Source organism: Lasioglossum baleicum, chromosome 13 (assembly GCF_051020765.1).
Source record: "Lasioglossum baleicum chromosome 13, iyLasBale1, whole genome shotgun sequence".
NCBI lineage: Eukaryota > Metazoa > Arthropoda > Insecta > Hymenoptera > Halictidae > Lasioglossum > Lasioglossum baleicum.
The window spans coordinates 5,008,104-5,034,313 of NC_134941.1; the positions used below are offsets into that span (position 1 = coordinate 5,008,104).

Sequence of the window (26,210 nt, forward strand, 5' to 3'; positions counted from 1 at the left end):
GTTCAAATATTAACAATTTCTCGGAAATCGACAAATGGTTTCTTGATCCACTGTATTATTCCTCGAGAGAATGGAATTTAATAATTCCTATTAAGTTTCTTTGTTATTTCTATTCGATTAAACATGAGATTTTACTGCACGTTATTAAAATCTATATCATATTATGCATTCCGCAATATACGTACGATACATATGATACGTAGCAGATGAAATGCGCATACACGAAATATACACCTACATTTTCATATAGACTGAATTTCATATTTTTTGATATAATAACTAAACAATCAAACTGCCAATCGTACAGTGGAAATAATTTCTGAGTGAAAACACTAGACGACATATGAAAAATATCACACAATAAAAATTTCATACTTTATTAAAAAGTATACTAAAAATATGAAACAGAAACAATACCTTACTTTTCCTCTTTGTTGACAGTATCAAATGACATGTGTATGTAACGTTTATGTTGGAAATAAATATAGAATTGTGACTATTGGCAAATACCTATAATTCAGTGCACATAACGCATTGCAAAATTAATTTTGGTTTCGTTGTGTCTTGATCAGAACTCTCTTGACCACCTCGGTCAGTTGAAATTAATTAATTGGGAGAATCCAAATCGAATCGAACTAATTATAAATAATGTAATTGCGAGAGTCAACATCGAATTTCATTCAAATGATTTAAAATGATTAATTGGGGAATTGATCAGTACACGTATGACAAAGTTAGAGGAAATCGTGACCAAATTCAGGCCACAAGAAATTCGATATTACTTGTATCGATACGGGCTGGCGATATTTCAAAATGCAATTATGAATACCCTGTTTACTTTACGATAAATATTTTTATCGAGACCTCGTAATGACGCATTTATGAGATTTATCTCCAACAGCGTGTTAATATTATTTTAATTATTGAACGTAATGAGAAAGCGAATAGAAAATTTATTAGACATCTTCTACGTGATAATTTATAATTAAGAATTGACTTCTGATCACTCGGCAAGCCGTTGTCCTTTGTTCATATTTCTATCAGGTTTAATTGCTGTTGTTTTGCGCAAACGGTCACAAAAATGCTCAGCCCGAATGGTCGGAGTAAAAACAATATGAGAGGATAAGCTCTCAGAAATTGTTTAAAACTTCATTTTATAAGACATATTGAGACATCCTGGACGTTATGGTCGTAGTAAACTCTGGATGCACATATTGCATCCGCATATAACGCAACCATGAAATTCTCCTCTATTTCGTAGCGAATTCAGAGACTGCAGCTGACGAATAATAAAATCTACTGCCCGCTCTATTTCCCAGGGTGTTCCCACTTTTGTTTATTTTTATCATTTTATTTTACATGATGGTTTAAGTTTTCATAAAACGTACCGCTCGCTTCCCTTTTCAATTTCTTTCATTGCCAAACCTTTGTGCATTCATAGACTCTGCAGAATACTAAAGTACTAGAAGATGGTCACACTAACATTAATGAAAATACTTTATTTCTATGTGGAATATTTCGGTCCGACAATTATTAACCTGGTGGATATGAGAATACTGATTTCATATATAAAGCTGGAAGTTTTCTTGCTCAATTATTTAATAGAAAATAGAATTATATAGTATTATCTCAAAGTTAACTTCTGTATAAATTTTGTATTTTGGAGTATAAATTTTGATAGAATTATAATACTACAAGACGTAATACACACAAAAGTAAATAAGCTTTTCTGCTCACAAAACATCTTTCATATTTCACCTGAATACGCATGGCTGCATCTTCAAAACATATTTGGTCCGACGATACATCCTTTGAACCATCCTTCTATGTTCTAATTTCGCACATGCGAAACAACCTGCTTTAAATTCGACAGACATCGTCGTCACAAAATTGTTTTAAAAGAATACCTTTACAAGATCTTCACATCCTACCAACAAAATTGCAGAAACGCACAAGAATTGAATCACGGCGGTTCTCCATCTCGCGAAAAAATCTCGGTCGTTCCGTCTAATCTAATTAAAAACTGAAAAACTCGAAAACCATTCGTTGCCCTATCGATTTCTCGGCACACATGGCGCACGTGGCGACCACAGAAAAAAATTGCGTTCGAAAACCAACGAACCATGCGATTCGGATCGCGAAAACTTTTCAAGCACCGGTACCTTGCGCCATTGCTTGCAACAGAGGCAGATAGTGATGGGTATGATCCTTCTGGATTAGTATCTATTCTTATTAGCAAAGTATAATTATATTTAAGGTACGTATGAATACATACAGTATTACTACTTGATTTAAAGCAATAACAAATAAATAAATAAATACGTAAGTACTCTCCATACCTACTCCAAAATATTGATACTTTATTGTTACAATGGATTCTCATGAAACTGACAATGTTTAGCCGGTTGGATTTTAACAAAAAACAATCGTACAGCAATCAACTTAGACCCAATTCAAAATTTGGAGGTTCTACTTTCTCACGCCATTATTTCAAAAGCCAACATCTGTGTGAAATTATCTTTAAAACATAATGCCATATAGCAATAAATAAAAAATTACTTTGATACCTTATGTCGTTATGTTTTTATCTCAATTTAGACATGTACAGCTCTTATATTTGATGACCCTTTACTTAATGACTGAATTACTTGAAAGTAGTGAGAAAGAATCGGATCGCACCCATCACTAGCAGCAAGAGCGGCAGCGGTTCAAATCGAAAAACGGGCCGGGTTAGCGATCGATGTGGACCATCCGGCAAGAAATATTGCAGGGGCGTGTAAACAAATACTTTTCGAATAAGAGCGTCCGATACGGAGGTCCACGGGATTTTTCCCCGCAGGCAAAACGGACGTCGGACGGGAACGCACGCGCGCAAAACCCAGACCGCACATCGCAAGCCCAATTTGTTTGTACCGCCACTTTCGATACACTCGCCGCGTACCGGAAAAATATCGCCGTGTGCGACTAGGCAAATAACGTCGTTTAGAGTGACGGAGAATTGTTGTTTTCCGGCGGCGGTGTGTGCCACAATTTAAATCCCACCCTGGTCGTCCGCCCTCTACGACCGCCTCCATTGCGTGAGAGCTCAATAGATGAAAAGAGCGGTCGGAGAACATGTGAGAAAATGACCGCGGATGAATGAAACCGCGTGTACTATCTGCTAATGGCTGTTTTCGCGTGGTTACTTTATTGGGCCTTTAGAAAGAGAAATAATGCCCCTCGCGATAATGACGTTCGCTCCGTTTCACCATCCCGCAAACATCGATAAAAATCTAAAAATGTATTGTTGAACCTTTGCACTTGAAGCTATTTTCACTCCAAAATTCTATGCTATGTTCACCGTAAATTGAACCAGCATTTCTTTCGTAAACAGTGTGTATGTCAATTTTTTATACAGTGAGTAAAAGTATTTGTGAGTAAAAAAATGAGTAAAAAGTATTCGTACGCCCTTTAAAATAGAATAACTTTTTTATAATTGTACCAAACAATCTAATTTTTTGTAATCAATTAGAAGCATTGGTTTACAAAATGATATACAAAATGATATGCAAAATGATTTTCTGCATTTACGCTTTTATATGGGCCTATATTCAAATAAAATATGAAACATAAAATTGCTACGGTACGCATTCAGGAATCCAAATCATAAAAATTGAAGAACCATGTAAGAGTTGCATATTTAAGGAAATGCACTTCGACTGACTTCTATAATTATAATGTGACCGAGAAACATTTCGCTTGGTAATCAATATCTCGGCGGCGCCGAATTGGAGTGACACGCCTGCTTGATTAAGCCGCAATTGGAATAAAAAAGTGTTTCAATAAAGACGTCGATCATTAGTCGGTCATTATTGAAAATTTCTCTAGAGTCCTCAAGTATAATTGAATCATAGAACTTTTAATATTTCTATGAAGATTCTTATCAATAGAAAAGTTTAAATACGCGTTGAGCTTTTTACTTTTTCGAAAGAGAGGGTGAGATAAAACTGTAATTATAATTTCAATTACTTTAATACAAAAAAGCGAGACACATCTTCAACAATCAGGATATTTCAGCCGAGCTTTTCGCACTAACAACAAATTTTTGATTCTCCAAATTCAAAGTCACAGTACAAAAGTAACTACATTGTCACTCGCAATATGGCCGAGTTCGTTTTTTATTATGTCACTATGTTAACAAACATGTGCGTACACTTCAGAACGTTACAATGTTTCAAATGTCATGGAGTATGACATGACCAGAATTTTGTTGAGCTATCGAATATATGTCAATGTAGATTTGTTGACAAAATATCAATAACAACCGATTCAAGCTAACATTTCCGTGCGGCGCAATACGTACCAGAATGGTACATTTGGCATCATGCCAACAAAGCCTAATAACCTCTGTTAGTTATCATTCAGTGCAACTTAAAAATACTCATTTCCATAGAAGCAAATTATATTTTCTTCAAACCATTCATAATCATAAACTTTTGTAAAAATATTAAGAAATCAATAATTCTTATAAAAATTTTCAATTCGCTTCTAGTACTATCTTGAAAATTATTGGGAATCATATTTAATGAAATATCTGAAATATACAAGAGCATAATAATTGTTGGAAATTAATTGCTCAATCCAATATTGTTATTTACAGGAACATAATAGACAACAAGTAATATACTATGTCTGGAATAATAAGACTTAATACGTATAACGTCTTCATGGTGAATTACCGTGCAGTACGTTTTCTACAAATTAAACACCGAGGAGCATTTCGCGGATGGAAAGAACTGGATGACAGAAAATAAGTATATCACGATGTTGTCATATTTTTAGACTCTATCGCTAGGTGCACATTCTGCATGCAACTTCTTCCTAATGACATCTCCGTGGCTGGTTTTACGTGACTGGAAACATGATTTACGGCGAAAACCACGGAAATTCGAAACACATATTTGATTCTTCCAGCATGGTGAAATTTTAATGCAAAAATAACGACACGACGGAATATAGGAAACAGCTTATGACTTCTAGTATAGAGAAAGTATTCAATGTGCAAGTATAGCTGAGAAGAGTACTGTACCTCAAATTATTCCAAATAATTTCGCATGGCGAGAGAAGGACATATGTACCACATTTTATTTTATAAAATGTATCTTGTGCAACTACTAATAATTTATCTATGGTTCTATATTTATAGTTATAAATATTAAAAAGAAAGAAGATAAATTAAAATATATAAAACATTTCAAATATTCTCAATATTTGTCAAATAAAATGTTATTTTCATACTGTTTTAAAAACATATTGCATCAAATAAAATATTTTATTTACAACGTTGCACGTATATTTTAATATACAACTCTACACAAATGAACGTAAGGATGAAGAAGTTGACTAAAAATTCGAAGTTTTTATATCCAGGAGATCTCCCTAAAGAATTTGCAAAGGTTGACGAAGCCAACAGGGGCGGACTTCGCAAACTGAATTTCGATTGGCGCAGCGAAGTGTAGATTCGCGTCTTGGCCAGGTTCGAGGCCGGTTTTATGGGAGACGATGATGCGAGCTCACCCCCGCGGCGCTGTCGTTCGAAAATCGGCTTCCGATGCCAGAAAATCGTGGAATCACGATGCCGAAGAATTAACGAGGTACTTGCCCCTCTCGCGAATTATTTGTCCGCTGCCATCCAGTGGATTGAGTGGCACGCTTGAATAAGAATCAAGCGAACAGGTATCGGCTATCGATACCGTTTTAGAAATCCCCGTCGAGCTAATTACAGGTTGTTCGCGGGTTATTACTTGCGGCCGGAACTAATTTTTTTTTGGTCGAGAACGCGAATCCGGGGAGGACGCCTCACTTCATTGGCTTCGATGGCCGAAAGCATTTCCGCAAAACGTTAAATAAGTCATAACGCGCCGGGATGAAAATATTAAATGAAATAGTACCATCGCTGCTCGACGGAAGTAACTTCTTAACTTCTAATTAACTCTTAATCGCCCTTGCCACCGAGCAGGCAGTTAATTTAATATTCGCTTAAAATGCACCGATTCTGCTTTGCAAACCTGGTAGAATTTCTGTCGGTGTCTCATTTATCAGTTTCAATTTATTGCTAATTTGATCCTCATGGAAAATCAAATTTTTGTGCATCAATTGCCTTCTTTTATTAATAATTTTAATATGTTGAAAATGAAAGAAGAACATTCTTAAATTCTTTTAATTCGGGAGCTAAGTGAAAATTTCCTTCTTGCATTAACAATTTTAATATGTTGAAAATATGTGAACATCTTTAAATTCTTTTCAAAGAATCCACAGTCTATTAATCATTGAATTCTAGTAATGCTACCAGATTTGCTACGCTAACATTTTAAAATCATTTTTTGTTGACAACGCAAGTTATCTGCTTGCTATACATAATCATGAGTGACACGTTTGCGGTTCGGTAACCGTTCAAGTTGTGCTTGATCGACCATACCTTAACTAGAAACTCTGCAATTTCTTCACCGCGTGAGGATGTCAAACATTTATAAAATATGGAGGAGAACTTGTTTTAATACAAAGAGGCGCTTCCTTTCGTAACGTCTAAATGATAAAAGTGATGGAAACCGATTAACCCAATTTTTAATGATTCAAGTTTGAGGTGACAAAGTAACAGCCCTTCCTCCCCTGCATTCACGTTCCGGTAATTCGTGGTTGGCCATTGTGAATGGCCCTTTTCATACCTATTCGTCTTCAACAATCTATTGGTCCGTCTATGTCATATTTGCAGGTCATTTTTCTTCGACCGTCGACCATTATGTGGGGACATTTCTAAGCACGTTGAAAACGTTCTATAGTTCAAACAAAACGCGTAAAAGAAGTTTCGTAACATGTCTAATATTTTGGAGGGATGACGCCTTGCACAAAAGCGATGAAAAATCTTTCTACGCCCCATGGTAATATTGTATTTACATTTTTCTGGGGGCATAAAATCTGCTTTTACATCCCACAATATTATAGATGTCTGCAGAAGAATAACCGTTTAACGGTGACATGGATTTTTTGACCTGTACTTTAATCTGTTCATGCAGGACTTAGTGGAGAATTATAAATTTTTGTTTAACGTGCAAATATTAACAAAAGGTGAAGTTTTATCACACTTAAAAAAAAGAGTACATTTCGAAAACCAATTATAACTAAATTTTCTATAGAAGTTTGCAAGTAATATTCAATGTGTCATTTGAGTGTACCATTGTGATATGCATTGGTAACAAAGTGACAGTGGGACAGCATGACAGATTAGGGTTGTGGACCGAGAAATTTACCCAGCTGTCAGGTTATTGATTTTCTGCAGATGTTCCAATGTAGTGGTAACAAAATTTTTTAAATTTAAAAGATCGTGTAGGCAGGGCTGTTTTATTCAATAGCCACCTTAACAACAATACCGAAAACCTATAAAATATTACATCTCTAGGAACACGTCGTAGGGCCTATAAAAAAATATAGTGCACATTAAAGGAGTTTAGAGCTTACAAAAAAACTTTTAAAGCCCATGAAAAAATGTTATAGCCAATGGAACAATTGTTTGACTCGTGAAAATATTGTAGAGCTTTGGGAAAAAATTATAAGCCTACATATTATAGCATCTACAATCAAATAGAGCTTGCAAAAAAGCTTAAAAGTCAAAGAATAATGGCAAAACTATGATGAACAGTTCACGAAAAATAAAAGTTGTACCCTGAATAGAATCTACAAAATGTAAAAATAAAAAATGTTTCTATGGTTCCTAAGGAACAAGCATTTTGTTAAATGAAGGAAACACAACTGTTTATTTGATCCCTGATCAAATGTAAATGTATTTCTTTATCGAACATCCTTAACTATCTTACACGTTGCGTCCCCAATTCCGCCACCTTCGCTTCGATGTGCATATCACTCTGCATTAATGTAAGCTAAAGGATAGTGGTGGTGACCAGTTAACCGTCTAGAGAACCGGCTAACTAGTGGTAGAGCTTGCGCGGCTTGCGGCGGAGAAGTTCGTCGCCCCTGATTTGAGCAATGATAAGAACCAGATGCATCGTCATTTTGCTTGCAGCGCACTGGTTTCAAGATAAAAGTTTCCGTCGTTTTATAGAAAGCAGCGATCTCGAAAAGTGTCGTACCACTTCAGTGAACAGATCATTTATCCACGAACAGGGCAACAACCAACACACCATATTACATAACTGCTATACCTGCTATTAAATTACTTTTATTATTTTTAGAATGCTCAAAACAACTTTCAGACATTTCTGGTACTGACAATGAAAACTTCATTTCGAGAAAAATGCGTTTAAAGTTTCAGTTACCTGTTCGCACTATGCAGTACGAGTGCACTTTCGAAGCTATAAATCCTGCAGTTTTGCGAATTCCTAAATAAAACTCAGATAGTATTCTAGAAGGATCGTACTAACGGAACTATTTTTGATAAATTATTTATTTTGCCAAAAGTGAGCAGCCCCATAAAAGAACGGCCGAAACTAATCCATAACAAGAGTTAAATAAAAAAAGAAACATTTTTGAAACTGTAATGTCACAATCTCAAAAGATTTCAGTTTATGCATTTATTGAACTTTGTAGTATAGGATTTAGGTATTTACCAGAAAAAAGTCATGAAAATCAATTCGAAAGGCTCGCAAAAATAATACAATTTAACCGATGTCGTATGCCAAAGCATTAGTGATCAAAACTTTAAACTTGTATGTGACATATGGCGGTCCAACCACAGATATCTGTGGTCGTCAGGAAGAATGCCGCATGTCACATACTTTTACTTTCGAGATAATTGCCGTTTAAAGTTTTAATCACTAATGCTTCGACATAGGACATCGGTTAAGTTGCATTATTCTTTTGTGCCTTTCGAATTTATTTTCGTGACTTTTTTCACGACGTAAAGCTCAATTAATGCATAAACTCAAATTTTTTGAAATTGTAGCAGGCGGCGTTTTTCCTGGCCACAGATATAGTGTCTACTATTGCTCAGAAGTTTCGGAAATGGTAGTCAAAGATATCTCTTTTATTTTTATAAATCTGTCGCCTTAGATAAATATGAAACATTTTTTTTTATTATACGAATAAAATAATTTAACTATATAAAGCCTATCTTTAAATTAATATTGCACTCTACATTTTCATCTTACCATGATTATTGCTTAAGTGTCCGCCCATACCCAACTCCCACTAATTAAGATTCCTGAGTTTTTCACAATTATTCCTTTGATCGTCGAATAAATGGCATTGCCATAATGAACTCTGCCTTTCATAGCTACATTTGGGATCACTTATTCCTATTCCAGCTAAAGAAGAGGCCAAGTTATAACGGCCTGATCTACATCTATCGGTCGTTGTTAGAATTGCCCGATTTAGATTACCAGATTAATGTTAATCGATGTGAAAGAAAGCTTGCTTTTATCTGCCCCAAGAAAATATTCTTCCATAGAGAACACCCCCTAACGCGAGGACTTGAGAACTGGATGTAGAGATCGCTTGATGGACTTTCAACTGTCGAAATGATCGTCGAATAACCGGTCTAAATATATCTGTGATTGTCAGGAAGAACGCCGCATGTTACACACTTTCACTTTCGAGATATGTCTGTTTAAAGTTTTGATTACTAATGCTTTGTCATAGGACATCGGTTAAATTGTATTATTTTTTCGAGCCTTCCGAATTTGTTTTCATGACTTTTTTTCTGGTAAACACGTCAATCCTATACTACGAAGCTCAATGAATGCATAAACTAAAATTTTTCGAAATTGTGACATGCAGCTTTTTTCCTTGCAACCACAGATATTATGAGCAACGTCGTTGCAATGACTCTGAAATCTCTCCCTGTTTACACGGGAATATCTCGATACGATGCTTTCAGTTTGAAACTGGAGCGAAGACATCGTCGTCTACGGGAGTTGACGAAGTTCGTTCTCACCTGGACTGGCTGTCCCGTTTTATTCAGCGACGCTTGTTTGTGCAGTTGATTGCCTTTGCAGACGCGCGTGGGGGTCGAAGTTAAGCGACCAATTAAAAATGTAAACTCGGCTAATTGGGACATTAAAGGGCATATCGCTTTGAGTGCCGAAGAGATCAGCAATCTGATTGGCCGACGGCTTGTATCTGCCAAAACTTTTCCGCGAAGCCTCTGAAGTTTTCAAAGCCCGGACGCAAACCGGCATCACGGCGCAGCCGGAGATTTTTTGGTCTGGCTGAGTCCACACATTAATCTTCCGAGCATTCATTATTTTCATACGGATGTTACACATATAGAGTGGAGAGAGAGAGAGAGGGAGATATAAGCAATTTGCTCCAGCCTGAAGGAAATGTTTCAATCGTTGATCCGACGGGAAAAGCCGGAAATTATACGGAACGTAGATTGGTACTCGCATATTTACATGGTCGACGGAGCTTTAGAGTAGGGAAATGTGTCTAGAGTTGCTATTTAAAATGATGCGCACTCTCATACACAAATGCTGGAACATGTAAAAGCTATAATGTGAACGTCGACGATTATTTTGAATTTAGAGCGATTGAAAGAGTTGTGAAACTTTTTAGCAGTTTCTATTTAACACATGAAACGTGAAATATTTAATGAAGATTCTAACGTTACGAGCTCCGAGGAGAACAGGTAAAAAATAATTTGTGAAGATAAACAATTTTCTACGTCGAGGACAGATATTTTATACATCAATATCAAAGAAGCTTTGGATCATTATCACAAATACTGAACAGTACTGCAATAATATTAAACGTTTACTGCTGTTATTTATTTCCGACGTTTACGTGAGCAATTCACATTACAAAGCCATTAAAATATGACACGAAAAGTTTTCCTATAATTTCAGAGCAAATATGAAACTTCACGAAGTACAGTGGATTACATTTTGCGTCATTTGTGAATTGCCACGGCTAATACATCGGCGCGGGCGAACCGAGCCCGATGAAAATTCATGAACGGTTATCAAGGCGTATGCTCCAATTTCCCGCTCACCATAATCTTGATATAACCGCATAAGCTCTTAATTGTACTCCCTCTTCTGTTTTATTTTTCCACTGTCGCTCGGCAGAACCTTTATCGCGGTGAAACGCGGAGCAGACTCCATTGGAGGAAAAAAATATGAGTATGCGGTGCGCGCATTCGGTTTTCGTGTCTGTTCGTCCGGCACGATTTTCGTTGAGAGAATTTAATGCCTACGTATCGTGAGTCAGGAAAACTGTATTTTCCCGGAAGTTTCCAGCGTAATAATAAGTTAAGTATTTTTAAACTGACTCCCTCCGCGCTGCGAATGGTCTGCCAAGGATTATGGCGTTGGGCAAACTGCGTAAGTGGAACTACGCGAATTAGCAGCATAAATTACGGGAGTTGATTCCGGCGTGCATCGCGTAATGAGATGGCCAATAAATATTTGAAGATGAAATACTTGAACGCTAAATAAATAGAACGCCCCGTAGCATGTTTAATTATTGTTTACGTATGCCGCTGTGCTTCTGGTTTTTCCACATATGTGCTGCCAACTCGCAATAATTCCGTTTGGTTTTATAATACCGTTTATTTGACGTTTGATGGTCCTTCTTACCGTATGTAATCAGATTACAAACGTAAAATTGAAATTTTATAACATAACGGACTTATTACAAAAGTCTCATTCTTTATTTTAAGCTGGATACATGAGGGACGCTGTGTCTTTTTTTCATTGGAACGGTAATTTAAAATTATTTGTTAGTCAATTAGAAACCATTGTGTACAATAAATAATCTCATGCCTCACTTGGCTATATTTATTTGTAGAAAATGATCGAACCTGTGCGCCGTGAAAATAATTACTATTTCAAACAGTACGACCGTGAAAAATATCTCCTTTATACAATAAATAACATTCACAAATTCACAAATTTATTTTTAAAGTAAATCAGAGATGCAATTTTTAAAGAAAAATTATTTTTCTTATATATCTGTCCAAGTTGTTTATAATTTTCATTCGTGATATGTAAAATTATAGTTTTCTTTAATAAGCTGATAATAATTAATGAACACTAAACGGTAAGAACAATGACAGAATTCGTTCTAAGTAGTAATACCAAACAATAGTCAGACACATTCGCTAGCTGAGCTGAGACACCATCATTTTCATTTAACATACAAATTACCACTCTATGGACTAATATACTGCAATAACAAAATTCTGAAATGGTTATTCGATACTATCCTTCCATTCTAACAAACTGTCATTAAAAAATTGACTTTTATACATGTTTGCTTTTTATGTAAATGTTTTGAAAAATCTTCATGATTTCGTTTTAGAATGCACGTAATATTCTTCATTTTGCCCAGTAGTCCCGAAGTAGCTATGCAATGTACAGATAATATAAACAAGCTTTAAAGCAGAGGTAGGTATCGTAAAAAGGAATATTGCCTCTATACAAGGTTCTACACTATTAAACCGTACTTGGGGAAGAAGTAAAATGGGTCGAAAACTTTTCACCGACGGACTATGTTACTAAATAATATGCAAATTAAATTCCCTCGTAAACGAAGCTTTGCACGAAAAAATTGAATTCCTCGTTTTATTCGACTCTAACATGGTATATGGTATATGTAATAATAACATTATACTGTTGTGTTCAACTGCACTTTCATATAAATATTAATAGTATGCAAATAATAAATAATTGTCCTGGGATAGTGCTTTCGTATTTTGAGTTCTATATTGCTGTCATAATTATTAAGTTCTACAAATGTGATTTTTATTCTAATAAAACGCTAAAGCTTCCAAAGAAGGAATTTAGTAAATGAATTCTAATGCAAAGCTAACTAATATGTCGGTACACAACTCGTTTAAAGAATGTTATAAATTCCATGCGTCATAGTCAACAATTTCAGAAACAATTTAGGGGACAAGATGCTCTTAAGTTAACAATTACTTTGCGCTACACGACAAACTGTGTGCACAGATTAAACACTTTAAATTATCGAGCTGTTTATGCAGGAGGCAAGCGTGTGTACATTTTGAAATATTTACATTTCCTCTTTTGATAGTGGCTGTGGTGCTGGAGCGAGGTTGGGTGGATTCATAACATTAATTGGTCTACACTGTCTAAAAATGAAATAGAGCTTTTCCAGCGCTTAATTTAAATAACACTTTCCAATTTACTCAGTACTTAACAGTTCATAATATTCATATTTTTAAGGTGGAAGTGGCATTTCAAAAACTGATCGTCGAGTGCAAGTGTAACTTTGCGAATATATTCTATGCACGTTCCTTTATCGATCGAATAACAACTGCGCCGATAAACGCAAAAATCGATTGTCGCAAATTAAAAAATATAGTACTTCAAAGAGATTAAAACTCTGTATTTTTTAATATATTTTCTCATTTCAGCTCGGATGGTAGTCATATTAATGTAGCGTTAAATGTAGTTAGTATTAATGTAATGGTCCTTTTTTCAGCAATTTCCAGAAAAAGAATTCTCGGAAATTATAAATTTCTCTTTACTGTCGTAGCGAGAAATTTTTTAAAGAATATTTCAGTATAAAACATGATATTTTAAGCTAAATTTCACATTTTTCACTATGAAACTGGATAATCCTATACTACAAGACCCGCGTGTTCATTTTTATTAATATTTTAACAAAATGCTCAAGTTTTTGGACAATGGGAAAATAAATGCTTGCTATAGTCGATTGACTCTAATCATAAAATGAGAACACGTGAGAATATAGCCCCTCGTCATACCCCCTTGCCCCTGTACCGTGGCACGTGAATACAATAAAATATTAAAAACGTCAGTGTTGCCAAGGCTGTATGAGTACCACTGTGCAAAAGATTAACTCACCGAGCGGTCGGTGTATTTAATTAATTTAAAAGTTGGTTTCCGCGATGGTGGATAAATCCAGCCTTGTTTCGCGTTGACTAATTACGGAATGTTTCATCTGAGGTTCCGTGTATACACGACTGGCGCGGCGCATCAACGAATGACAAAAGCTTCGCCGAAAAAGTGGCCTCGCGAGATCGTGTAAATTTCGCGCGGGCGTGATTTTGACAGGGTACAGAGATTTTTCGCATTGTCGCAGGAGCCGTCACAATAATCCAGTCTCTATCGCGGAATTTCACGAATTATACGGCGCGTGTAAAAACGTGACGCCGCGCTCCGGTATAAAAATGTTTTGGGGCAACTACGCGGACACGTGACGAGCGACGAGCCGGAATTGCACGGTTGCCAACGAGCGTGGCAAGTGCGAAACAGTCGAAATAGGTTGCATAAATTACGAGCAGGAACGGAATGTGTCGTATAACGAGATAATTAATACATGGACGACTGTTCACCGAGCCGAAAGCTCCGCCTGCACTAGAATGGATTTACCGACTGTTTCGTTGCTTATAACCGGCCATACATTGTTTGCCGGAAGCACGTGTTGCCTCTTTTGTTCCAGCCACGATCTATGGCTACCGAAGAACCATTCACGGATCCGAGAAATTCGAGCGATGCCGGTTTCGACGCGGATTCAATCCGAAATTCTACGGTTGGCCGACTCGGCTGGTTGGCCTTTCATTAACCATCACTTTTGTAACACGCTCGCAATTAAAAGTAGCACCTTTGTGCGCACCGCGAAAAGTTCAAAGTGCTCTAAGGCAATGGACAGTACAACGACGAGCAGGTGATGGGAATTCGAAGTCCATGAACTTTTCAAGCCCTTTCGTAAATGTTCCATACACAACCCAAGTGTTAACTACAAATGTTTCTGCAAGTTACAAGACACCACGAACTTTTGTACTTTGCTGCATTACAATTTTCTTCATAACGAGAAAACATATATGATCATTGGGAATATTTTGTTAATAGATCATATTGAACCAATTATTTTGTATATAACTAACAATGTACGCATTAACTTCCATTTCATTGTTTCTCCTCATTGGACCGTATTTAATTAATTTATTTGTGAACGAGATTAAGCCAGTTGAAAAGGAAATTACGATGATGCAGTTTGAAATTGCGGTGTGAATTCAATAGAAAAGTTACGACCAAGTAGTATTAATAAACTGAAAAACAGATGTAAGAAGAATTAAAAACAAGTTGAAAAGACATTCAGGCAGAAACGTGGAAAAACTTGTAACCTTTATAATGCAAGACAGAAAGAAAAAGGTAAAGGCGTAGAGGTTATCGATGGTGTACATATAAGAAATGGATACACGAAAATAAACCAAAGAATGTAGAGCAAAGGGGCAAAGGGAATGCTGCGAAAACGATAGCAAGATTTAGATACTGCAATGAATGGAAAGCTAATCGATACTGGGAATAAAGGGAGAAGAAACTTTGTAGAAATGTTACTACATTTGAGCAGCCCGAAGAAGAAGCGCCAAAGAAACTGGGAAGACAGAAAAAGATATAATGAAGGGAAAAGAAGGTCTAAATTAGCCGCGGAAGATTATAAGAAAGAGATGAAGAAGGAAGAAAGTAACACAGAAAGAACGGACAATAGAAAAAGGATTTAATCCATGTGAAATAAAAAGTAATATTAAACACTGCACTAATACAACGTCGCGGAATATGTTACCAGTAGACTGCAGATTTTACGCATGTGTGAAAACTGTTTTATAAAACAACTTTCGCAACCTATTACTGTATATAATAGTATATATATGTATATAAATACTGTAAATACTGTATATAATGTAAATATAGTGATAGTTAAAGTATAAAATATTCATCTAATATCGAGGAACACCAGAAAAAAATAAGAATTTGTGTTAATGACATATCATCGTTAACAGTGGTGTAATTTTTCCCTCCAACTTTCTGTTTCATTTTTAGTCGTTCGACCCCAAGTGTGAATTTCTCGATATGTACCTAAGGAACGCGAGTAACAACGTTACAGAGAGTACATCGCGTTAATGGCCTTATTACTAAGCTACAAGTGGTTTCGTTCGAGTATCTCGTACAATTTACCAGGAATACCCAAGGAGATTGCAATTATCCAGCAGATGAACGTGTTGCGTTACCGGATAATAATCGATGTTCCCTTTTGATAATGGTAGGACACGCGTGCTGCCGGTATTCATGTTATAACTAGAGCTGTTCTAATCATAAACGCGATTATGCCTTCCCACCATGCACCGAAAGTTTCACGATAATTACTCGGTTCGATGGGATCGCTGACTTGATTATCATGGATTCCAAATACCAGGAATAATTAGAGAATATGTAAATAATGCTACAGCTGTTTGCTGCAGAGAAAGCAGATTGTTTCCTAGAGCAAGTAATCGACACACTTCCATTTTTTTATTCTTAGAATGTACAAGTTGCATTATTTTTATGTTTTCTATAAAATCTTACAAAAATTAAATTTAGGTAATTAACGGAGGACATACACGTAGGACGTCGAAAAGTGAGCTTGACTTAAATATTTCTTTGATATAACCATTCGTTGAAATAAAAAAATTTCTCGAACAGTTGGTACACAAGTTGTGTCACACTTTTATCTACAAAATAGTAAATTTTCGTTAAAAAATATTCAATAGAACTGGGGTGGCAACCATGTTTACGAGACGGTTTTTACTGCTTTTATAATGATCATTTCAATCAATAAATTTTATTTAATGAAAAGTTACGTTTGTTTAAAGTTACTGTTACGAATCGACCATTTCATATGCAACAACCTAATGTAACGGATATTTTGTGGAAATGGTCGGGAGTTGTGCTTTAAGAGCTTTCTGCAGTCTCGTTAATTCTTCTACGCCATATACGAATGTGATATTGCTGGCAAAGGATGTTAGTCGAAATGGCGCAAGGCATTATATGGTCCAGTGGGATACCGTGGACATGCGTTAAGTTATTTTGACAGTAAGCAGCTTAAGGAACAGGTACCCTAGATTACGTCGTCCATACGACACCGACTTAACTACTCCAGTGGCTACTTGCTTCTAAATTGAAACTTTCGCATTACAAACTGACATATTAGTTTAGATCTTAATCTCGTGGATTCGGTCACAGTTTGTTGGATGCTGCCAAAAAACAAGAGCTTTCTTGATCAAACACCTGGTGGAAATGTACTAATTCTAATACTAACTCGATTCTAAAAAATTCGAATCCAATGGCAAAACTCTTTTGTTTTTAATTACTTCTTTATTAATCTTTTACCGACATATTTATGACATTTTTCTGATTAGAATGAGCCCAAATATGATATACTTTCGATCATATTGAGTTGCTCAAATGGCGACTGACAAATTGACAATACAACCTCGATTATCCGAACCGATAATATATGAATTCTGTATCATCCGAATACGTATTTCACATATAAACATTTCAATCCAAAGCGAATGGTATACAACATAAATTATAGTACAAATCAGTATATGTATGATTTAACGCTTTAACCACACAGGTCACTATTCAATTATGCGAACACTCGTGGTCCATTATCCTGAATTATACAAATAAATATATCCAAATCGCACTATGTTTGGCATCATTCCAATCAGAACAATGTCACGAACGTGTTGGTAAACGTTTGGTTTAAAAAATGTTAGAAAAAAAAGTTTAGATAAGAATTTGTGTTAAAGAAATACGGAAAATGAGTCACTATTCAGAAAGAAGTTGTTCAGAATGATGACCTTGACAGCATATTTCAAGGTGATTGAAATCTGTGACGAATCGGCAAAGGAAATAATTACCAAAGTTATAGCTAACGATGGAAAATACGTTGAATAAAATATTCTCTATTTAGCTATTAAAACAAAGGACTTTTATGCACCGTAAGAACGGCAGAAACGTATTCAAGTACCTAATCGAAAAGCCTTGTCCAGTTCTTGGAGAACTGCTATCATTTCAGGTAATCTGTTGGCGGTCAGTTTTTGTTTGTCGCGTCGCGTTCCGACAACTCCACGTGGCGACACCGAGCCGCGGAGCCCCTTGTCGATCGCGTTATCGAATTTCGGTCGAGTCATTAGCATCTAAACTTGAATGAACTTCCGCGAACTCGTCGCGAACTGTTTTGCGGCCATCCGTCGGGGCCAACTAAACTGCCCCGGGCGTTTTCTTGGACTCTGTCGTTGAATTCTCGGGGTTTTTCGTGAGGGTTCCGCGAGCCCCATTATCGACCAAGCGGACAGCGGGGTGATTATCATCAGCTGCGATTGTTCCTGCCCTCGTCGAAGTTCCTGGACGGTCCCGCGAGTCGAATAATTCACTTAACCGCGGTTTGCATCACGCCTGAGCTACCGTATAAATTCACTTTACACTCCGGAATTACGGAACTTAGAAACATGGACGCTTATTAACCTACGGACGGGTACACATCTGCACTGATGGCTTTGGGTTTCGTGAACTTCCCGAGCAAACGTGAGCAGCATACGTGTCCCAACATTCCTTTCGATCATAGGATCAACTCCTTTCTGTTACCATCTAACCCGGAAGATTGTATCTTTGTCCTGTTATTTGTTTATTCGATCCAGAAATAAATACATTTCGATTTCAGGGTAAAATTGCCATTTGTTAAAAGATAATTGTAAAAGCGTTATTAGTAATTTTCGGCTTTGAGACTTTGATTTCATCTAAACTCGAATTTTCTAGTATTAACTATAATTAAAGAAATAGGTCACAAAAATATCTAAACGAAAATTAATACACATAAAAACGTTGTAGTAACACTTAAAAAGAATTTCAAGAAAGAAATCAGTTATTTCGGTGATACATAATTGAATTGTTTTCTCATCACGATGTTGCCTACATCTTATAATTACACGGGTACATTATTATTTCATTATTATTTTGTTCTCAAATAACAGAATTATTAATCTGAATTCTGTCAAAGACTACGGCTACAGCCTTGTAATAATATACTGTTAAAGTCTCAAGTGTACTGTCGGTGGTCAAGACATCACAAACTTGCAAACTCCCTGAAGACCTGTAACATCTTGTCTAGTGCAGGTCATATCCTAAATAACATCTGATTGAATAAATTATATTCCTGGGAGACCTAATAAAATTTAACGATCAAGTGAAGTTTGTATGAATTACTGAACTGTTAGAAACCTCAATCTCTTTATCTCACAGAGTTTACATTAATTACTGCTTACGTAATAAGGTACAGATACAGAGCACTTTGCGTTAGTTATTGCTCATAGCTTGAAGTGGTCCAACTTTGTCAATTTGAGAATAACGGAGAACTACGACTACCAATTTTCAATACAAAAAGATATTTACAGAAGTGTACAATACACAGCATACGAAAATTAAACGAATTTTTACATATTTTTTACATATTTACTTTTAACAATTGCACTCGATATAATCCCTATACATATGCATTTCACTAATTTAAATTCTGAACGTATAAACTGCGATAGCATACTTGTAAAAATCGACGGATTTCCTTTAAACCCTCATTATGTATTTAACTTGCACCTAGGAACGGGTACGTTACCTCGAAACTTCCCGTTTACTACTTTCGAGTGCAATCGTAAACTGTTTTACGAAAGCTCCATCACGATGTTAAAAAATATTAAACAACTTTGACTACGTAAATATCTAATTTACTTCAACTGTGTCAAATTCACAGAATTCGGTAATAATAATAAAGCACATTTTCATTACATTTTTACAAAGAAGAATTACAGAGTTAGAGTAAAACCAAATGTCATTTGATGTAAGAATGCTTTCAATATATTAAGAGAAATATAAACTTCAACTGCATTCGTTTTAACAAACCATGTGGAAAGCAAAATAAATATCTTTTGACTGATAGGAATTTCAATTCTCAATTCCACTTTCTTTTCTTAAATAATTCTTTCACAACAATCCCTAAATAAAACGTAATTAATTATACTTTTTCAGCATTCCGCGATGTAATATCTCTAAAGAGAAGCGAGAAACCTCGCCACATTTAGCACAGGACAAACAACGGAAACTCACTCAACGAGAGCAATGCAAAGAAGCGGAGAGTCGGAGCCAAAAATCACGTAAACACCTGTCGAAAGGACGAGACCAGAATACGAAAGATAGAGATAGTCGTACGAGGATTAAGGGATACAGTAAAGCAGATAGAATACAGGAGGAGAAACCATCAATACTCCGCGGCAGAAAGCTTAAACTAATTTAAAAAAAAAACGTAATTTTCCAATAATCTCGACCCCACAAAAACAGAATTAAGTACCTGCAATTAACATAAATCTAATTGCAACTACAGATAAGAATTCGTCTTACACAGCAAAAATAAAAGCCGAAAATTGCTAAAAAGTTTGGCCTCAAATTTTTTAATCATATGCAGGTCATAACAACGGTAACCGACTTTGATCAAATTTTCTCAAAATGCAAATAAATATGTTTTTAAATCGATAAGAGGATTTCCATTTAGTCCCGCCAAAGATTAGTCCAACTTATCTTTTTTCTTTACTTTTATAATGTAAGAATAATTTTATTACAATCTAAGACTGTGAGCAACAATAATATATTACGTAATAAATATTTGAGAATTTATATCTTTTGCAACACAATTTTGTCCGGCCGTGTATGTATCCCCTTAATTCCTAAATAATCGTACCGGGCATCCGTCTCGCGTTTCCTTCCTCTACCAGGTGATTCTCCGGCATGTGGCCGTTGAAGTCGCTACCAATATCTGTAGTTGCAAGGAAAAACGCCGCATGTCACAATTTCTAAAAATTTGAGTTTATGCATTGATTGAGCTATACAGAATAGGATTTATGTATTTACCAGAAAAAAGGCATGAAAACAAATTCGAAAGGCTCAAAAAATTAATTCAATTCAACCGATGTCCTATGTCAAAGCATTAGTGATCAAAACTTCAAACGACAATACATATCTCGAAAGTGAAAGTATGTGACATGCGGCGATCTTCTTGATAACCACAGATATATCGGTCAGAGAAGAACGAAGTCGATTAAAGCGTTAGGGATCGCATTCTAGTGGTCCGACGCCCAGTATTTTTCTTTTGCCGTGTGTGCCCCCGAGTGGGCACTCTTAACCCAGATAGCCGGGCAACATTCCAAATTTTACGAGCTGGAAGTGTGTATGATATAAACGTCAGGACTGAATCCAGCCGAACCAGCGCCGATGGGCGGTAAGCGCCGGTGTAAGTGCGCTGCACTTTGCGAATCGACTGAGCTGAACGTATTTACCACCCCGTATCTTTTATGCATCGTGCTTGGATCAGGATAAATTTTCGCACGAGTAGTGCGCCGTTTTTTTTACACTCGAAATCCGATTTTCGATCGTCTACTGTGAACTGCTCTTCTTCGAGCGCTTGCATAATCGCCAGTTATTACAGTGGGGTATTTTTTGGTCGTTGTACTGACCATAGAGGCTGCATAACTTTGAAACCGCCGATAGTTTATATATGACTTAATCATCATGTGTCTGGTTTTTTAATTTGAAATGTCCTGCTCGTACAAAATTAACGTCAGAGTAATTAAAGTTATGAACTTTACAACAATATACCTGAACTCATTTTAAAGCTTGAGGTGAAAGTTTTAAAGCTTGGGAAGATTTTCTAAGTCCTGAGTATGTATCACCCCCTAAGTATGTAGGCAGTGACTAACTCTGAAATGAAAATACAGAAGCGTAGAGACAGCCACACCAGCAGTGAATAATCAGGAGCTGTCATGTCAGGGTGCAGTGCGGCATTTCATTTATCGTAACTCTGAAATGCGGGATTTTCTACCATTTGCATATTGGAAAACTTCCACAATAAATCTAGATTCCTACCTTCGATTTTGCGAATTTTCACCGTATCACGCGAAAAGGGAACTATACTACTTCGCGGCCCCAAATATAATTACAGATTCGGACATTGCAAAATCAGTTTTGCATGGCGCAAAGAACACTAAATTTCATCGATGAAGCTACTGCACTTTCAACGTAAAGATACCTCGTCTTTTACCTTGCGGGCCGACGAGGCGTTCGATACGCTTTACATGCACGTCGTGTATGTCTACTAACGCGATCGAACCACTACGTCCCAAAAAATAATACATGTTGGTGAAACGCAGTGCTACGTTCCCTGCATTTAGCGCTCACACACCATCAAGTGGTTAAAGGCACACGTCGCTACGTTCAGGTAAACTACAGTGATTTCCGCCATCGTAAGTCACGCCCAACACCATGGCTTGCACCGCATCAGATGCTAATACAATGGTCACCATGACATTGTCGTGCATACCGCCACAGGTGACGTAACTTAATACGTCTTCTTTTTGCGTACGGTATTGTCGAACGACAGCGGAAACACTTGTTCCGTTGCTGGAACGGCAAACGAGTCGTGTGTTATGGCACACCGCGGAGAATTGAACGTAGTAACGTGCACCGTGATTTTGCCCTAACTGCGACCTGAAACCGTACCAATACGTTTCTTGTCTACGTAGTGATCCGGTGGGCATATGCTCCACATATTGACGGTATCAAAAACTATAAAGGAATATCCAAATACATTTGGATATCCATAAAGTATCTCTGAAATTTAATGGCCGTATGCTCCGTGCGCGACTGGTTCTACAATATCAGTCCTCTACTCTAATACAAGGTCGCGACTCTTCAAATTAAATCGGATCTGTTAAGTGCGTTTTCCAATATACGTGTAGACGCGATAGTTCAACTATCGCACTTTAATCCCGCCTTAAGGCAACGCGTTGGTACTTTTCGCGACACTAAGGCAATCGCGACAACAAATTCGCGCAACGCTAATTCCTCACGCAGAGATGTTTCGCGGTCTATTAATTAATTCGCGGCATGCAGTAAGAATGGCAAAGTCTACCGATGGAGAGAATCCTCCACTATCTCTCTTTGCCATTGCCAAAAACGGTAACTAAGCAAATCCTATTTTAATCGAAATGTAGTAGAGGCGGAACGAGATAGCTAGCGACGGGTTTCCAAGCCCATAGGATCTACCCCGGATCCAAACGCTATGACACCATCCACCTGCCTGGACGTCGTAACGCCAGGACAGATGCGCCCCTTCGCTCAAAGCGTTATTCCAACTCGCGAGTATACACTCCACGAGCTGGCCGCTTTGAGTATAGACCGAAGCCTAGTAACGCTGGCTTTATCAACCAGAGATGGTGTCACGCGGTCATGTGCTGCGAGATCTCCCCTACTTGAAGAGTAGGTGCGGACCTCCACTAATCTCGCCCCGGACATTCCCCACTTCAATTTCGATTTCCACAAATGCTACGCTAATTCAACCCGTTGTGATTGTCTCGCAACTCTAATCGAAATCCCGAATGCCTACACCGCACCCAGCAGCCGTATCGACTGCATGGACTATTTTTTCAGTGGTTCGTTGCAGCTGGAGCATGGGCGCCTGAAATGTCGAAAGACTCGAACGCAAACGCGATCCTTTTGCTGCGCAACGCTAATTCAACGGACAGAGATCCAGAAGACTACTTTACATTTTGTGCAAAATGCATAATTATTTTGCATAATTAAAGTCTAAACTCTCTTATAAAATTGAAATATCTTAAATATTGCTTCAAGCAGGAATAAAAATGAAATGTAATAGAAATCGCGACTACTTCATTCGTAACGCTACACTCTAAGCAATCTATATTAAAGTTAATTGAAATCGCGAGTATCTCCGCAACGCTAACTTTGATCTCTGTTAAAAAAACTAATGCAACACACGTGGTTATTTCGCAACGCTACTGCAAATCGCGGACGTGCCCATCTCCGCTGATCGTTGGGGCGGCGAGGCCTGCCCATGTATACAACAAACTACTTCTACGACTACTATTTCTACAGACGAGTACAGTGACAAGTTAGTAATATTGGGTAGGCAAATAAGTTCGTTCGGTTTTTTACATTGGAATAAATCACAAAAGCCGAACGAACTTATTTGCCAACCCAATAGAATGACTTCGCATCCGAAGATGCGAGGCCATTGTAGTTGCCCTCTTGAGCGACAGTTTGTCGGGCCTCTTCGGCATATAGCCTCTTCTTTCTCTTCGGCGGTCCACCAAACAACTGAAACCCTAAACGTACTCGCAGCGAAAACGATCGACGACTTCCGAAACGAATTAAAAGTTTCGAGAGAAGCCGATCGTTCCGCTGGTGCAATCGAGCAGGTGCGCAACGTTTCGAGATCCTAATCCGCGCGCGTACGCGTCCGCGTTCGCGAAAAGCTACACGAGCAGGAAGAATCGAGCACGAAGCACCCATTCGAACGTCATGCCTCGTCCGATTTAGCTTCGGGACGAAACTTCGAGCTCTTCCAGTGACTGACTATCGCGCGAATCGCGGCCTACCCGAAAGAGAAAGCGATAGCCAGCCCTGGCTCCTACCTACTTAAAATGAACAGTCACACCAAGAAGGTAAGCTACCTGCCTGCCTAATCCTATATTTAAAAAATGGCAAAAGACACAAGCTCTCCAACACATTCACAACACGATCTCCATACAGACGCCAGGGTGCAACAGCCTAACACCTAGAGAGAACGTCCCGGGACGCCTCCGACACCCTAACGTTCGAATCAAAAGCACACTCTAAGGTACGTACCAGTTTTCCTGAAATCGACTGACAATGGTAGTGATCATTGCGAAACAAATCGATAAATCGAAATAACAGTTGAATTGTTTTTAGTGAATTGCACACATTGCACGAAGATCCATGTAGCATGTCACAGATCGACAGGCATATGCGCTACTCAGTCTATTTTAAAGAGCTAACACATTTCCACTGCCTAACACACACACACACAAGTGAAAAATGTGTCGTGCACGATACACTAACCATTGCCAGCCGCCACACATATGATTAAAACAATATTCCATGTGCCCGTTGCTCTTATCCTCCAGAGTAGCACCTGGGCACGCGAGAGGATTCGAGCAACGAACAGGGAATCTTAATATCCTAAAAATCCTAACTAAAAGATTCCGTTAGAATTTTTACGGGCAATGCAGAAGAATACAGAATGTTCTTATATTCTTGCAAAAAGACTCTAGTTGCAATTCAAAATTTAAAATCAATTTACGAATAAAATATGTAACTATGGAAAAGACTAATGGCAATTTAATTGTCTCGAACAAGAGATTTTAATTTATTTGATTTATTCATTCTAAATATTTAAGGAAGTATTTAAAAATCCTCGGACGACCCTTTCGACAAAGCAAAGTTTCGTAAAACAATGGAAGAAATACTAAATGTATTTTTCTAAAAATACTAAATTTAATGTACTCGTGAAAGTAATGTGTATAGGTTAAATTGATATGCCTATTTGCTTTGTCGCAAGAATCTATCCGTCGCGAATTGTCTTTTTGTACCTGGTATTTAATCCTTCAGAGGAATTCAAACTAATTTAAAAATAGGGTAAACTGTACTATTGCTGGCACTGCAGTAGTTATTGACACTTTTGATTTAAACTGCAAATATTAAAAATACCCTGGTAAAGCAAATCATTTTATATTGCTTCTTATTTATTTTTCAAAGCAACGTTGTAAGTTTCCATAACAGAGTTCCACATATGACTGTTAGCAACGCTGGCACATCCAATAATACCGACGGATGACCACAGTGCAGTGTAAATAGTGTTTTATTAAAATTTTCGTTACAAGTATGTATACTTTATCGCTTTGTAACTTAATTTCGGACTGTACTACAGATGTAATAAGTGCGTATATGTTTAATTACAAAACAAATAGCCTGTTTAACGTTTACTTCTTACTGTGCCAATGACTGTACTATTTGTCTTACGATTGTTATTCACTGAATATATTTTATAATAAGAGATTTATAGCTCGTAAAACTGTTCGAGTTTGCTGAAAAATCTCTATTAGCTTATAATAATAGCAAGTTAAGCTCGCTTAAACATTTCAAAAAAGATAAAAAGATTTTTACTACGATTTTGGCTTAGGGTACCAATCATTGCACAGTTTACCCTATGAACGATTATCCTGATGATAAAAAGCGACCCTAGTAATTGTGTACCAAGTCACGAAACATTTTTATCTTTTCGCAAATTGGAGATTCAATTATAAACAACTGTATTTATAAAAAAACGCGACGTACAAAAAGACCCTACCTAGCTAGGAAACAAATTGCTACCCGCGAGAACGCCTGGCGTTCTCACGGTCACTGTACTCGTCAAATTCATCTACTAAAAAAATAGTATAATAAAAAAGACAGTTGCTTATTTACTCACTACTTGTTGGGAGGATGAGAAAGTGCGTTAGAGTCCTGAAATCAAAAAATAAAACAAAAAGATATTAAAAT

At 37.1% G+C, this 26,210-nt stretch overlaps 2 protein-coding genes across 2 annotated transcripts in view; one reads left to right on the forward strand and one right to left on the reverse strand.

Annotated features, from left to right (window-relative positions):
• Dpr1 (defective proboscis extension response 1) overlaps positions 1-26,210 on the forward strand; it is a 467,695-nt gene that overhangs the window by 372,110 nt on the left and 69,375 nt on the right. The gene's annotated exons all lie outside the window — the stretch shown is intronic.
• Pect (phosphoethanolamine cytidylyltransferase) overlaps positions 1-26,210 on the reverse strand; it is a 173,746-nt gene that overhangs the window by 19,876 nt on the left and 127,660 nt on the right. Inside the window, exon 18 of the mRNA XM_076436343.1 lies at positions 1-26,174. This exon is cut by the window's left edge and continues 19,876 nt beyond it. The gene's annotated coding sequence lies outside the window, so the exon portion shown is untranslated. The remainder of the gene's footprint in view (positions 26,175-26,210) is intronic.